Here is a 13,901-nt window from a genome sequence, read left to right as displayed (position 1 = left end):
ATTCAACTATATTTATGTATGTCATTTTCTTTTAGAGGTCGTAATACCTTGCCACCTCTGCTTTATGACTTAACCATAAGCCTCTGTGTGGCAGGATGTTACACAAGGTGGATTTATAATACATATATAATTGAAAGGAATTATTAAACAAAAAGCCTGAAAAGGAGTAAAATAAAAATCGTGATCGGAAAACTCACACATCAATGAAAAGAAGATAAAATGCATTCGGAAAGTGAAACAAGATAAAATAAAACATTAAGCAATAATAGGATAAAGACATGATATATATATAGCCACTAGTCGCGACCTACGAAGTTTAGGCTGGCTAGGGTTACAGTAATGAGAATCAGTTGACAATAGCATTTCCTATCTCTCCCAAAATTTACATCAAGGCCTCTACAGGCGAGTTTTCAAAGTGAAGTTACATATATATAAGCTTTTCAAAATAAATAAGGAGAGATCCTAAACAAAATATAAAATAGGAGTCCAGTAAACTTCGCCATCTCCTAGATGAATCACAGCCCTCTATTGAGCACCAGGACTTGCATACGAAAAACAGAGATATATACGGAATGAGAACCTCTGACCCATAGGTTCTCAGTACAGTAAAAATGCCATATAAATACTACGTAAGGCAACAAGAAGTCACTAAGCAATCTTATACTCCATACATCATCAGATCCATCTTAAGTTCTTTCTAATCCATAATTTTGCAACTATCATAAGGGATTCTAAATCTAAGTCAACATTTCCCGTCTTTTCACAACTCTCCAAACAGAATAAAACCATCCCTAAGCGTTAACCAATGCCAGCATGAGGGACCTCTCAAGTGTTCAAACACAAAGAAAACAGACAAATAATACACAAGTAGAATTTAAGTAAAGCATTTAGCAAGTAGAAAATTAATATGCACAAGTAATCAAGCCAAGACAATAAACGACAAGTCCAAACAATTCAAATAATACAAATGATATATGCCTGTCCTATGGCCAATGATATCATCTTTTGGTTATACAGCCAAACCTGACATGTCCGAAGCTAGTGAAATCACTCCACTACATCTACCCAGATAGGTAGAACTGCCAAGCGGAATCACTCCACTGCGATAAGTGAAATCACTCCACTACATTTAAATCATTTTCATAGGCAAGTAGAATCACTCTACTGTAGCAAGTAGAATCACTCCACTGCATTAACAATCATATCCGGGAGCAAGTAGAATCACTCTATTGCACTTCCCATGCAAGTATATTTCAAATCAGAATTTATTTCATTTTTAATCTCATTAACAACTTCATTATTAATCTCATTATCAATATCATTAACAATCTCCCCTTCATCTCATTTTAATCCATAATCAATAGTAATTAAACTCATTCATCATCATAATCACCTCATCACATTCATCCTCATCATGAATCACTTTACACTTTTTTTATTTTCCTTCAATTCTCTAACTCAACTCTTTATGTCTCGTTTCTAACTCCTCTATCCTTAATTACACTAGCTTTAAACTCTTATTGGGGTTTATAGATGTTTAGAAAGCTCGAGAAATGGTTGAGAACTTAAAAATTTACTTTTCAGGAAAACAAGGGTGATCGCGTATGCAAGCACATTTTTATGTACGTATGAGTGTAAATTTTCAAAACTCATGTACGAGGACCACCTTCGCATATGTGAAAAGTTTGGGCAATGGAGCTCGCTCACGTATGCATGACTTGCGTCACATAGGTACGATGGGTTCCGCGTACGCATGGCATATCAGAATGCGAAAAAGCTGATATGCTGTAAAAACCAATTTTTCAGCCCGAATTTCAAACCTTCATATCTTTTTCACAAAATTCATTTTTCAACCATTCTTGAACTGTTACTCCATTAGAAAGATCGATAAATAAATTTTCATAAATATTCCAACTCCGAAGACCGAGTTACGGCCCGCCGAAGTTGGCCAAAAATTAGTTTTAACCAAAAATAGAATTTATCAACTTTTCCAAGAGTTCACAAGCCAAAACAGTTTTAACTCAACAAAATGACTCCAAACCATTCAATTTCACACATTCACAATCAACCAAACTTAAACCTTCTCCATTCACACATTTCAACTCAAATCCATCAGTTTTACACCTCAAGTCTTCAATTTCCACTATTCTAACAATCATTACCTAATTTCTCATACTAAAATCCAAGTTTACCATTTTAATCTCAAGCATCAACATACATTTCAATCACCAACTTACCAAACTTACCTTTTCCAGCCTTCGGCCCAAAATCCATCAATTCAATACACAATTTACAAATACACAATCACTATCCAAATTATCAATTTCCACAACACATCAACTATGCATATCAATTCCAACCAAATACACATTTCAAACTTAATCCTCGGGACATCTAGCCTAGAATTTCACATTACATTACACAGTATTTAAATGAAACTTAAACTGTACCTCTTGGAAGTCAAAATTGAGCTTTTCACTTGTGAATTTCTACCAAGCCTTAGCTCCAAGCCTCACCAATGATCAATCTAATGCCTCTAACACCACTTTACACTGTTTTCACATAATACATACCATACTCAATACACTAAGGTTTCATAAAGCATCATAAACACAAGAAAAGTGGTTCTTACCTTTTGTTCACTAAAATATATTATGAAACCCAGGTAGAGCTCATTGTATAGTATCCCTAAACCATCAAAATCACAAGATTTCTCAATACCTAAAGCTCAAATTCAAATTCAACATTTACTGCAAAAATAGGATAAGAGAATTCAAAATTTTTACCAATCTATTTAGATAAAATTGTAGAGGATGAGATGGGCTTCGCATGGCTGTAAACGGTACGGTAATCGAAACTCCAGAGAGAAAGTTATGGCGGTTTGAATGTTTGAGAGCTAGGATTTTCTCTCTTCTTCCCTCTCTTCTCTATTTCAGCATATAACACAAGTGAATAGGGTTTGGTTGCTGAATTGGCCTTAGTAAGGGCTTCTATATGTTGGGCCTGGGCCTAGTTTACTTATATAGCCCGTTTGGCCTAACTTTAGGCCAAAACTTTTAAGATTAGTGTTTTAATTTATGTTTTAAATATCTTTACTTTCTAAATTATAAATTTTAACTTTTTAACCTTCGTTACTCATAACTAATGTTCTCAAAAAAATCCTCTAAGTCCAAATATCATCGTTAAATTTCCAAATTATGTTTGCTAAATTTTCCATCCCTTCTTGCTTATATTTAATTTTTATTTATTTAATTATGTTTTGATCAAGTTTTACACATCAAAATATGGTATTTGAATCTGGAGATTGGGTTTAAATTCTTTGGAGGGAAGAAAAGATTCTCATTGAGAGGAAAATAACACTAGTTGTTAGAGAAGACAGTCCATTCCAAGTGTTGGAGACTATCAAGCATAATTCCAGTAAGAACAACTTTTTTGGTAGGTATGGTAGTCTAATTGTGTTTACTATCTCTAATTTTTCTCCTTTTGATATGTATGCAAATTCGAGGACAAATCTTTTTGAAGAGGGAGGGGATGATACGTATTTAGGAGGGCATTTTTGTCATTTTAGAGATAAGAGACAGAATGATAATCTTGTCATGTTCAAGAATCTGAATACTAAAAGAATTATACGATGCCGGTCCTGGACATTAATGAGACCAAGAGTTCGTCTCAAAACCAGTGATGCTGAAATGGCGGCAACTCATAACGCCCATTGGGCTAAGCGAAGACAGCAAGAAGTCCAACAGTGTTTTTCAAGTCTAGTGAAAAACATAAGTTTAATATTAATTTTTGAAATTATTACGCCTATATTTTAGTTTGCTTCGTTGCTAAGGTTTGTTAGAAGATTTGATCTAGTTCTGATTTGCTTAATAGTATTTTAAGAATTTTAAATTTAAATCAAATCTGATCAAATCTAATAAGATCAAATATGATTTAAATTAGTTATCATATCTTTAGAATTTTAAAATTTAAATCAAATCTGATCTAATCCAGAAAGATCAAATATGATTTAAATTAGTTATCTTATCTTTATGAGATTTAAATTAAGTTATCTTATATTATCTTTTAGCTAGTTTGTTAGGGTCCTATTTAAACACATTTTGTGGGATAATTTACACAACTTTTAATGAATAAAATTTCCAGTTGTTTTATGCACGTTTTTATTGTGTGATAAAGTGAAGTGAGTAATTTGTTTCGCTTGTTGCATGAAGAAGATTGAAAGATCCAATATTAAGGTAATTCTATGGGTTAGTCTCTTTGAATTTTCGTCCCTCTGATCTAGGTAGTCAAAGACAGGTTCTTTGAAGGTCTAGTAGGGAATCTCTTCCGGTGACCTAAGTTGCTATGAACAGATTTCTTAGAGGTCTAGTAGGAAAACTCATTATCTATCTTTTTATGTTTTCTTTGTGTCTAATTTCTTATCATTTGGTATCAGTTACGGATCATAGATAAATTATTATTTATCTACACATTCTAGGGATCTTGTTTAGTCTCTATTTTTTTCTTCAATTTTTGTAAATTTACTTCATAGTTCAAAAAACGATGAAAATTCTTATTTAGTTTTTTTTGTTTCTGCAATTATTATATGTTAAAGTCAACATCTACAAAAAAAAAGTCGAAAAAAAAGAGTCACAAAATAAAAAAAATCGCAAAAAACACCCATTATACAGTTTTCAATATTTTTTTTTTTTGAGTTTCTTTTTTCTATGAAAAAATCTCAATCATACATTTTTCACCTTTGTCTTTAGCTTTTTCAGAATTACTTTTGGTTCCAATTAAGATTCAAAATTTTCTAGTGTCTGTCATCTTAGTTATTGTTTTCTTTCCTTTGTCACATACTTTGGTTGTATTCTTGTCAAGTTAAACGTTCCTATCATTCAGACTATCTTAGTTTGGTGTCTCAATTCCTTATTTCTAAAGTGCAACTTGTTAAAGAAATCTAAGAGAGAAAAAAGGCCAGAGTGGTGAGCTCAAAAGATGGTAAAAGCCACATATTGAGTGTAAACACGAGTGTCGCAATCCGAGTGATATACGTGAGAAGAGTGTTGTTGAGGTCTTTTCGTTCACAGGTTCTTCAGTGGAACCAAAACCTACCTAATCAGTGATGGATGACAACAAAGAGAGCCAAGATCCAAAACTGACTTTCCGATTCAATGCAATCATTGGCGTACTAGAAAGGATTGAACAGCATCTTGATGATATGGCTTCAAGAATTAATTCTTTATTTCCCTAGTCGAAGAGCGCGGTCCCGAGAATCTATTTATAATTATTATGCAAAGTCTGCAGAGAAGGCATCAACCAGATCCCAGCATCATAGACAACAGAAATATGTTGATTGTAACATCAATGCTATCAAAATACTCATCTACAATTTCAAGGCAGAAGTGACGCTGAGGCTTACTTGGAATAGGAACAAAACATGGAGCTCATATTTCAGTGTCACAACTACTCTAAGGTAAAAAAGGTAAGACTAGCGGCTGTAGAATTCTCAAATTATGCCTTTGTCTGGTGGGCTGAGTTAGACAAAAATAGAAGACAGAATGAAAAACCACCAATTGAATCTTGGGAGAAGATGAAGAAAATCATGAGGATTGGTTTGTGCCATCATCATACCACAATGAGTTTCTTCAAAAGGTTGGTAAGTTAAAACAAGGTTCCAAATCTGTAAAGGAGTACCACAAGGAGTTCATGTATTTGATGACCAAGGCTAATATTGCAAAGGGTCCTGATGTTCCTATGAGACGCTTTCTTCTTGGACAAAATATAGACATTACTAATCAAGTCAAACTTTACCATTATGCAACAATGGAGTATTTGGTCAATTGGGTCATTGAGGTAGAGCAGATCAAGAAGAATATATAGATTGACATAGGAATAGGAGTTCTTCTAGGCTTATCTTTAATTCTTCTTCCAAGCCAGTGATCGAAGAGTTTGTTGAGTATGCTGTAGAGGGTGATGTGTACTTAGAGGATCCAAAAGTACAGAATTTCTCAAGGGGGTCCTTGGGATGTGAGCAATTTAAAAATCAAGAGAGAAAAGAAATAGAGAAAGAGAGTGAGTGTTTGAGTGAAAAGGATCAATGTTTAATTGAAAGCAAGAGTTTTGAGAGAAACGATGAGAATAGTGAGAGACAGGAGTCAATGATCGACAAAGAAATTGAGATCAATAAACATACTTGTGAGAGAGATCTAGAAAGTTCTAGCTTAGACAAGAGTGCATCAGTATCATTGAATTTCACAGAGTCTTTAATCTTTCATATATCGAACCATGAAATTCTTAGTGTTTTTATGTCAACTTTTCATGGTTTTGCATATTCACCAGTCAATTGTGGATCCATTAATATAGATGGAGAAGAAGAAAGAAAACTAATTCCAAACTTTGGACAAGATAATGAGAACATGATTGCCAATGAATTATCCATAAAGTATGATTTAGTCACAACTCTTACTCCTAAATTCTTAGTATTTGATTATATGAAGAATTTTTGTGCAACTAAATCTAATTTTTTGTTCTATATATGTTTCTTGTGAGAATATTGATTTAAAGTGCCATAGTAGAACAAAAATAATCTCAAATATGTTATCTATATATTTTTGTTGCCCTCATAGATGTAGTGGTGTCAATAGAATTTATTCTGATTTTATTACATGTAAGAAAGTTAAGTCTCAAGCTTTCTTGATTACATTGTGCATTCCTTTACTTATTCCTACTCATACATTGACTGGTATTTTTATGAATTTTCTATTTGGTTTTCCTAGAGTTAGAAAATGTACATATATCATTAATTTTTCAGTGGATAAATTTAATGTGATGGTATTTCTAATTACAGATTGATGAGTTATTTTCTAGAAAATTTGTTTATGTGCTAATTTATGCTAGTTGTTTGGATGAGCATATCTTGCAGATAAGCCTATTTTGGATAATTTTGTGTGAGACATGGAGCGTCCTAATAATTCTGATATTTATAATTCTGTTGGGTGTTATTCTTATGAATCTCTAAATGCTTTTAAGTCTTGGACTATTTTAGAATTATTATTGTTCTCCTTGAGAAATGATGTTAATTTAGAAGGTAAAAGTAAAGTTGAAAAGACAAACTTGCACACATGAGAGACATAGCCATAATTCAGTAGGTAGAAAAGAGTCATCAAACCATGGTATTTGAACACGGAGATTGGGGTTGGATTCCTTGGAGAGAAGAAGAGATTCTCATTCAGTGAAAAACAACACTAGTTGCTAGAGAAGATGGTCCATTCCAAGTATTGGGGATTATTAAGGACAATTTCAGCAAGAATGATTTTCTTGGTAGCTATGGCAGTCCAATTGTGTTTACTATCTCTATTTTTTCTCCTTTTGATATATATGTAGATTCGAGGACAAATCATTTTGATGAGGGAGAGGATGACACGTTTTTGGGAAGGCATTTTCATCATTTTAGAGACAAGGGATAGAATGGTAATCTTTTGATGTTAAAAAATATGAACACTAGAAGAATTATACTATGCCGGTTTTGGACATCAATAAGACTAAGAGTTCATCTCAAAAATAGTGGTGCTGAAATAGCGGCAACTTATAAGGCCCATTGGGCTAAGTGAATACAGCAAGAAGTCCAATAATATTTTTCAAGTCTAGTGGAAAACACAAGTTTAATATTAATTTTTGAAATTATTACGTCTATATTTTAGTTTGCTTTGTTGTTAAGAATTGTTAGAATATTTGATGTAGTTCTGATTTGCTTAATAGTATTTTAGGAATTTTAAATTTAAATTATTTATCATATCTTTAGGATTTTAAAATTTAAATCAAATCTGATCTAATCTAATAAGATCAAATCTGATTTAAATTAGTTATCTTATCTTTAGGAGATTTAAATTAAGTTGTCTTATATTATCTTTTAGCTAGTTTGTTACGAACCTATTTAAACACATTTGGTGGGATAGTTTACACAACTTTTAATGAATAAAATTTTCAGTTGTTTTATGCACGTTTTTATTGTGGGATTAAGTGAAGTGAGTAATTTGTTTCGCTTGTTGCATGAAGAAGATTGAAGGATCCAACATTAAGGTAATTTTGCGGGTTAGTCTCTTTCAATTTTCGTCCCTCTGATCTAGGTTGTCAATCATAGGTTCTTTGAAGGTCTAGTAGAAAAAATCCTTCTGGTGACCTAAGTTGCTAAGAACATGTTTCTTAGAGGCCTGTTAAAAAAATCCTCTTATCTATCCCTTTATGTTTCCACTGTCTTTTTGTGTCATTCTTCTTGTTATCCCTTTTAATTTCTTATCATCTCTGCATGGTGGTGTCTTCAACTTCAACCCTTTGATCTAGGTTGTCAAGGACAAGTTCTTTGAAGGTCTAGTAGAGAATCCCTTCTGATGACCTAGGTTGCTAACAACAGGTATCTTAGAGGTCTAGTAAAAAACCCTTATCTATCTTTTTATATTTCTGATGTGTCTTTTTATGTCATCTTTTCGTATCCCTTTATCCTTTGTTCTTATTTTCTTATCATCTGGAATCAGTTACAGATCATAGGTAAATTCTTATTTATCTACACGTTCTAGCATTCTTGTTTAGTCTATTTGTTTTTCTCTTCAATTTCTGCAAATTTACTTCAGAGTAAAAAAAAACAAAATTTTCTATTTAATTTTTTTGTTTCTCCAATTATTATATCTTAAAGTCAGCGTCTGCAAAAAAAAAGAGTCGAAGAAAAAGTCGCAAAAAAAAACCCACTATACAGTTTTCAATATTTGTTTTCAAGTTTCTTCATTCTACAAAAAAAAAATCAATCTTATATTTTTCACCGTTGTCTTTAGCTTTTTCAGAATTACTTTGGGTTCCAATGAAGATTTAAATTTTTCTGGTTTCTATCATCTTAGTGTCACTTATTGTTTTTTTTCCTTCATCATATACTTTGGTTGCCTTTTTATCAAATTGAACGTCTTTATCATTCAGATTATCTTAGTTTGGTGTCTCAATTCCTTATTTTCTGAAGTGCAACTTTTAAAGCAATCTAAGAGTGGAAAAAGGTAAGAGTGGTGAGGTCAAAAGAGGGTAAAAGCCACATATTGAGAGTAAACACGAGTGTCCCAATCTGAGTAATACACATGAGAAGTGTGTTGTCAAGTCTTTTCGTTCACAGGTTCTTCAGTGGAACCAAAACCTACCCAATCAGTGATGGATGACAACGAAGAGAGCCAAGATCCAAAACTGACTTTCTGCTTCAACGCAATAATTAATTTTTTTCCCTTAGTCGACGAGTGCGGTCCCGAGAATCTGTTCATGATCATTCTGTGGAGTCTGCGGAAGAGGCTTTTCCCAAATTCCGGCGTCATAGAAAACGAGAAGATGTTGATGGTAACATCAATGCTATCAAAATACGCATCCCAGAATTTCAAGGAAGAAGTGACCCTGAGGCTTACCGAGAATGAGAACAGATGGTGGAGCTCATATTTCAGTGTCACAACTATTCTGAGGTAAAAAAGGTAAAACTATCAGCTATAGAATTCTCAGATTATGACATTGTCTGGTGGGTTGAGCTAGACAAAAATAGAAGACGGAATGGAAAACCACCAATTCAATCTTGGGAGAAGATGAAGAAAATCAAGAGCAATCAGTTTGTGCCATCATTATACCACAATGTGTTTCTTAAAAAGGTTCGTCAGTTGAAACAAGGTTCCAAATTTGTAAAGGAGTATCACAGGGAGTTGATATATTTGATGACCAAGGCTAATTTGCAAAGTGTCCTGATGTTCTTATGAGACGCTTTTTTCTTGGACTAAATAAAAACATTGTTGATCAAGTCAAACTTTACCATTTCGTAACAATAGAGAATTTGGTCAATTGGGCCATTGAGGTAGAGTAGATCAAGAAGAATATTATAGATCGACATAGACAGAGGAGTTCTTCTAGGCCTATCATTAATTCTTCCATGCCAGTGATGGAAGAATTCGTTGAGTATGTGATAGTGAGAATTAAGTTGTGCCGATCTAGAATTTCTCTTATAGAAATAATAACTTCGTTGTAAACATAGCTCCAAACCAACAAACAATTCTCACATCAAAAATTTGAGTTATCACAAGTACAAACCCCAATAAAAATTAACCGAAGTATTCAAACCTCGGGTCGTCTCACAAGGAATTGCAATGAAGTGATCAATTATTGGCTATGAAGAACAAGGGGTTTGATTGATGAAAGGGGCAAGAAATTAAATGACGAGAAGAGTAAATCAAGCAAATAAAGAAAGCAAGTAATAAAGAGAGACATTCATGGCAAGGGTTGAGAATATAGGCTTTCTATCCTAGTCACTAATAACAATGATTAACGAGAATTTGTCCTATTTCGTTATCTCCAAGGTTGGAAGAAGGTGTAAGTTATCTTCTATGAGAGAAAGTCAAACAAGACTAGTTAATCTCAATCCAAAAATCCTAATCACTAATGGATTTAGCAAGAGATTAGAGTCAATAGAAATCATATTAACTAACAACTCTAGATTACCAACGTAGGTTGGGTATTCATGACTCAAGATTACCTAATCACTCTTTCCAAGCCAAGAATGCTCAAAATCTACTCTAACATCCAACCAAGCATTTTGTCAAACACTTGGAAGGCATAAATGAAAAGCATAGTAAAAGTGCAAGAAATATAAATCTATCAACTACCAATTGCAACGAAAGTAAAATTTACAACTCAAATTAACAATGAAAGAACATCAAACATCAAATTTCATTGAATGTAAACCAAATCCAACATGAGCATTCATAAACATGAAAGAAGCATAAAAATGGAATTAACAAAAGAACCAAGAAGAATTGAAGTATTAGAACAAGGAATTGTAGAGAAAACAAGATGAAGTCAAGTAATCAAATCTAGATCCAAGAGAAATTAACCTAATCCTAACCTAATTCTAGAGAGAAGAGGGAGCTTCTCTCTCTAGAAACTAAACTACATGATGGAATCATATAACTAAGTGCTCCTCCCTTGCTCAATCTTTAATTCTGCATCAAATACCCTCAGAAACGAGTTGGAATTGGGCCTGGGCAGCTCAGAAATTGCCCCCAGTGATTTTACTTTAAGAGGGTCACGTGCGAACATCGACGCGTACGCGTGCTTGACGCGTGCGCGTGGCCCTCAATTCTCCATTTTGCTCATTTCTTCATGAATTCTCCACTTTGCATGCTTTTCTCTTCATTTCTTCCATCCAATACTTGCCTTATGAACCTGAAATCACTCAACAAACACATCAAGGCATCGAATGGAATTAAAGTGAATTAAAATCACCAATTTAAGGGTCTAAAAAGCATATTTTTACACCTAAGCATAAATTAAGGGAGAATTACAAAACCATGCTATTTCATTGAATAAATGTGGGAAAGGTGATGAAATCCCCTAAAACAAGCACAAGATAAACCACAAAATCGGGGTTTATCAGTATGCTGTTGAGTGAAAAGGATCAATGTTTAACTGAAAGCGAGAGTTTTGAGAGAATATATGAGAATAGTGATATATATAGAGAGAGAGAGAGAGTGGAGTCAATGAGCGACAAAGAAACTGAGAGTAATAAACACACTTGTGAGAGAGATCTAGAAAGTTCTAGCTTAGACAAGAGTGCATTAGTATCATTCAATTTCACAGAGTCTTTAATTTCTCATGTATCTAACCATGAAATTCGTAGTATTTTTATATCAATTTTTTAAGGTTTTGCAGATTCACTAGTCAATTATGGAGGCATTAATATGGATGAAGAAGAAGAAAGACAACTAATTCTAAACTTTGAACAAGGTAATAAGAACATAATAGCTAATGAATTGTCCATAAGGTATGATTTACTCACAACTCTTACTCCAAAATTCTTAGTATTTGATTATATGAAGAATTTTTATGCAACTAAATCTGATTTTTGTTTTATATCTGTTGCTTGTGAGAATATCGATTAAAAGTACCATAGTGGAACAGAAAAATCTCAGATATTTTATTTATATATTTTTGTTGGCCTCATAGATGTAGAAGTATTAATGGAATTTATTCTGATTTTATTGCATGTAAGAAAGTTGAATTTCAAGCTTTCTTGAATATGTTGTGTATTCCTTTATTTATTACTACTCATACATGGATTGATATTTCTATGGATTTTATACTTGGGTTGTCTAAGGTTAGAAAATCACACATATTATTAATTTTTCAGTGGATAGATTTAATATGATGATATTTCTAATTGCAAGTCAAAATATTAAAGATTCCACACACATTACTGAATTGTTTCGCAAAGAGTTTGTTTCTGTACTACTTTATGCTAGTTGTTTGTCGCAAAGAGTTTGTTTCTGTGCTACTTTATGCTAATTATTTGGATATGTATATCTTGCATGTTAAGCCTGTTTTGGATAAATTTGTGCGAGACATAGAGCATCCTCATAACTCTAATATTTATAACTCTGTTGGTTGTTATTCTTGTGAATCTCTAAAAGTTTTTCAATATTTGCCTATTTTAAAATTCTTATTTTTGCCTTTGAGTAATGGTGTTCCTTTAGATGGTGAAAGTATGGTTGAAAAGATTGAACTTGCATACATGAGAGACATAGTCACAATTCAATGGGTAGAAAAGAGCTATCAAACTATGGTATTTGAATCTGGCGATTGGGTTTGGATTCCTTGGAGGGAAGAAAAGCTTCTCATTCCGAGAAAAATAATACTTGTTAATAGAGAAGATGGTCCATTCCAAGTTTTGAGGATTATCAAGGACAATTCCAGTAAGAATAATTTTTTTTGGTAGGTATGGTAGTCCAATTGTGTTTACTATTTCTAATTTTTCTCCTTTTGATATATATGAAGACTCGAGGATGAATCTTTTTGAAGACAGAGAGAGGATGATACGTGGTCAAGACGGCATTTTTGTAATTTTAGAGCAAAGGGGCAGAAAGGTAATCTTGTCACGTTCAAAGATCTGAATACTATAAGAATTATACCATGCTAGTCTTGGACATCAAGGAGACCAAGATTTCGTCTCAAAAATAGTATTGTCGAGATGACGACAAATCATAAGGCCCATTGGGCTAAGTCAGGAGAGCAAGAGGCCCAACGGTATTTTTCAAGTTCAATAGAAGACACAAATTTAATATTAATTTTTGAAATTATTAAGGACCATATTTTAGTTTGCTTTGTTGTTAAGGTTTGTTAGAATATTTGATTTAGTTCTGATTTGCTTAGTAGTATTTTTAGAAATTTTAAATTCAAATCAAATCTGATCTAATCTTAGTAGTATTTTTAGAAATTTTAAATTTAAATCAAATCTGATCTAATCTAATAAGATCAAATCTGATTTAAATTAGTTGTCTTATCTTTTAGTTAATTTGTTAGGAGGCTTATTTAAATACCTTTTGTGAGACAATTTGGACAACTTTTGATAAATAAAATTTTCAATTGCTTTATGCACATTTTTATTGTGTAATTAAGTGAGATAAGTGATTTGCTTCACTTGTTGCATGAAAAAGATTAAAGAATCTAACACTAAGGCAATTTTGTGCATTAATCTCTTTCAATTTTTGTCCCTCTAATCTAGGTTGTCAATGACAGATTTTTTAAAGGTCTAGTAGAAAAAATCCTTTCGATGACTTAGATTACTAAAAATAAGTTTTTTAGAAGTCTACTAAAAAAAATTCTCTTATCTATCTGTTTAAATTTCTACTGTCTTTTTGTGTCATTCTTTTTGTTATTCCTTTTAATTTCTTATCACCCATATTAAAAATAAACCCTGCCTCCCATGAAAAAACTAGCTTTAGTGCTTTACTCGTTGACTTAACTCTAATTATTTGCATGAATTATAACAATAAAAATAGAAGGTTAATGTCCTTAACTCCCCTGATCTTTATAATACTATACTTTACACCTTCCCGTGAACTTTTTCAAATGTTCAT

The sequence above is a fragment of the Arachis hypogaea genome, chromosome 15 (genome assembly GCF_003086295.3).
Source record: "Arachis hypogaea cultivar Tifrunner chromosome 15, arahy.Tifrunner.gnm2.J5K5, whole genome shotgun sequence".
Classification (NCBI taxonomy): Eukaryota; Viridiplantae; Streptophyta; class Magnoliopsida; order Fabales; family Fabaceae; genus Arachis; species Arachis hypogaea.
This window is presented reverse-complemented; position numbering follows the sequence as displayed.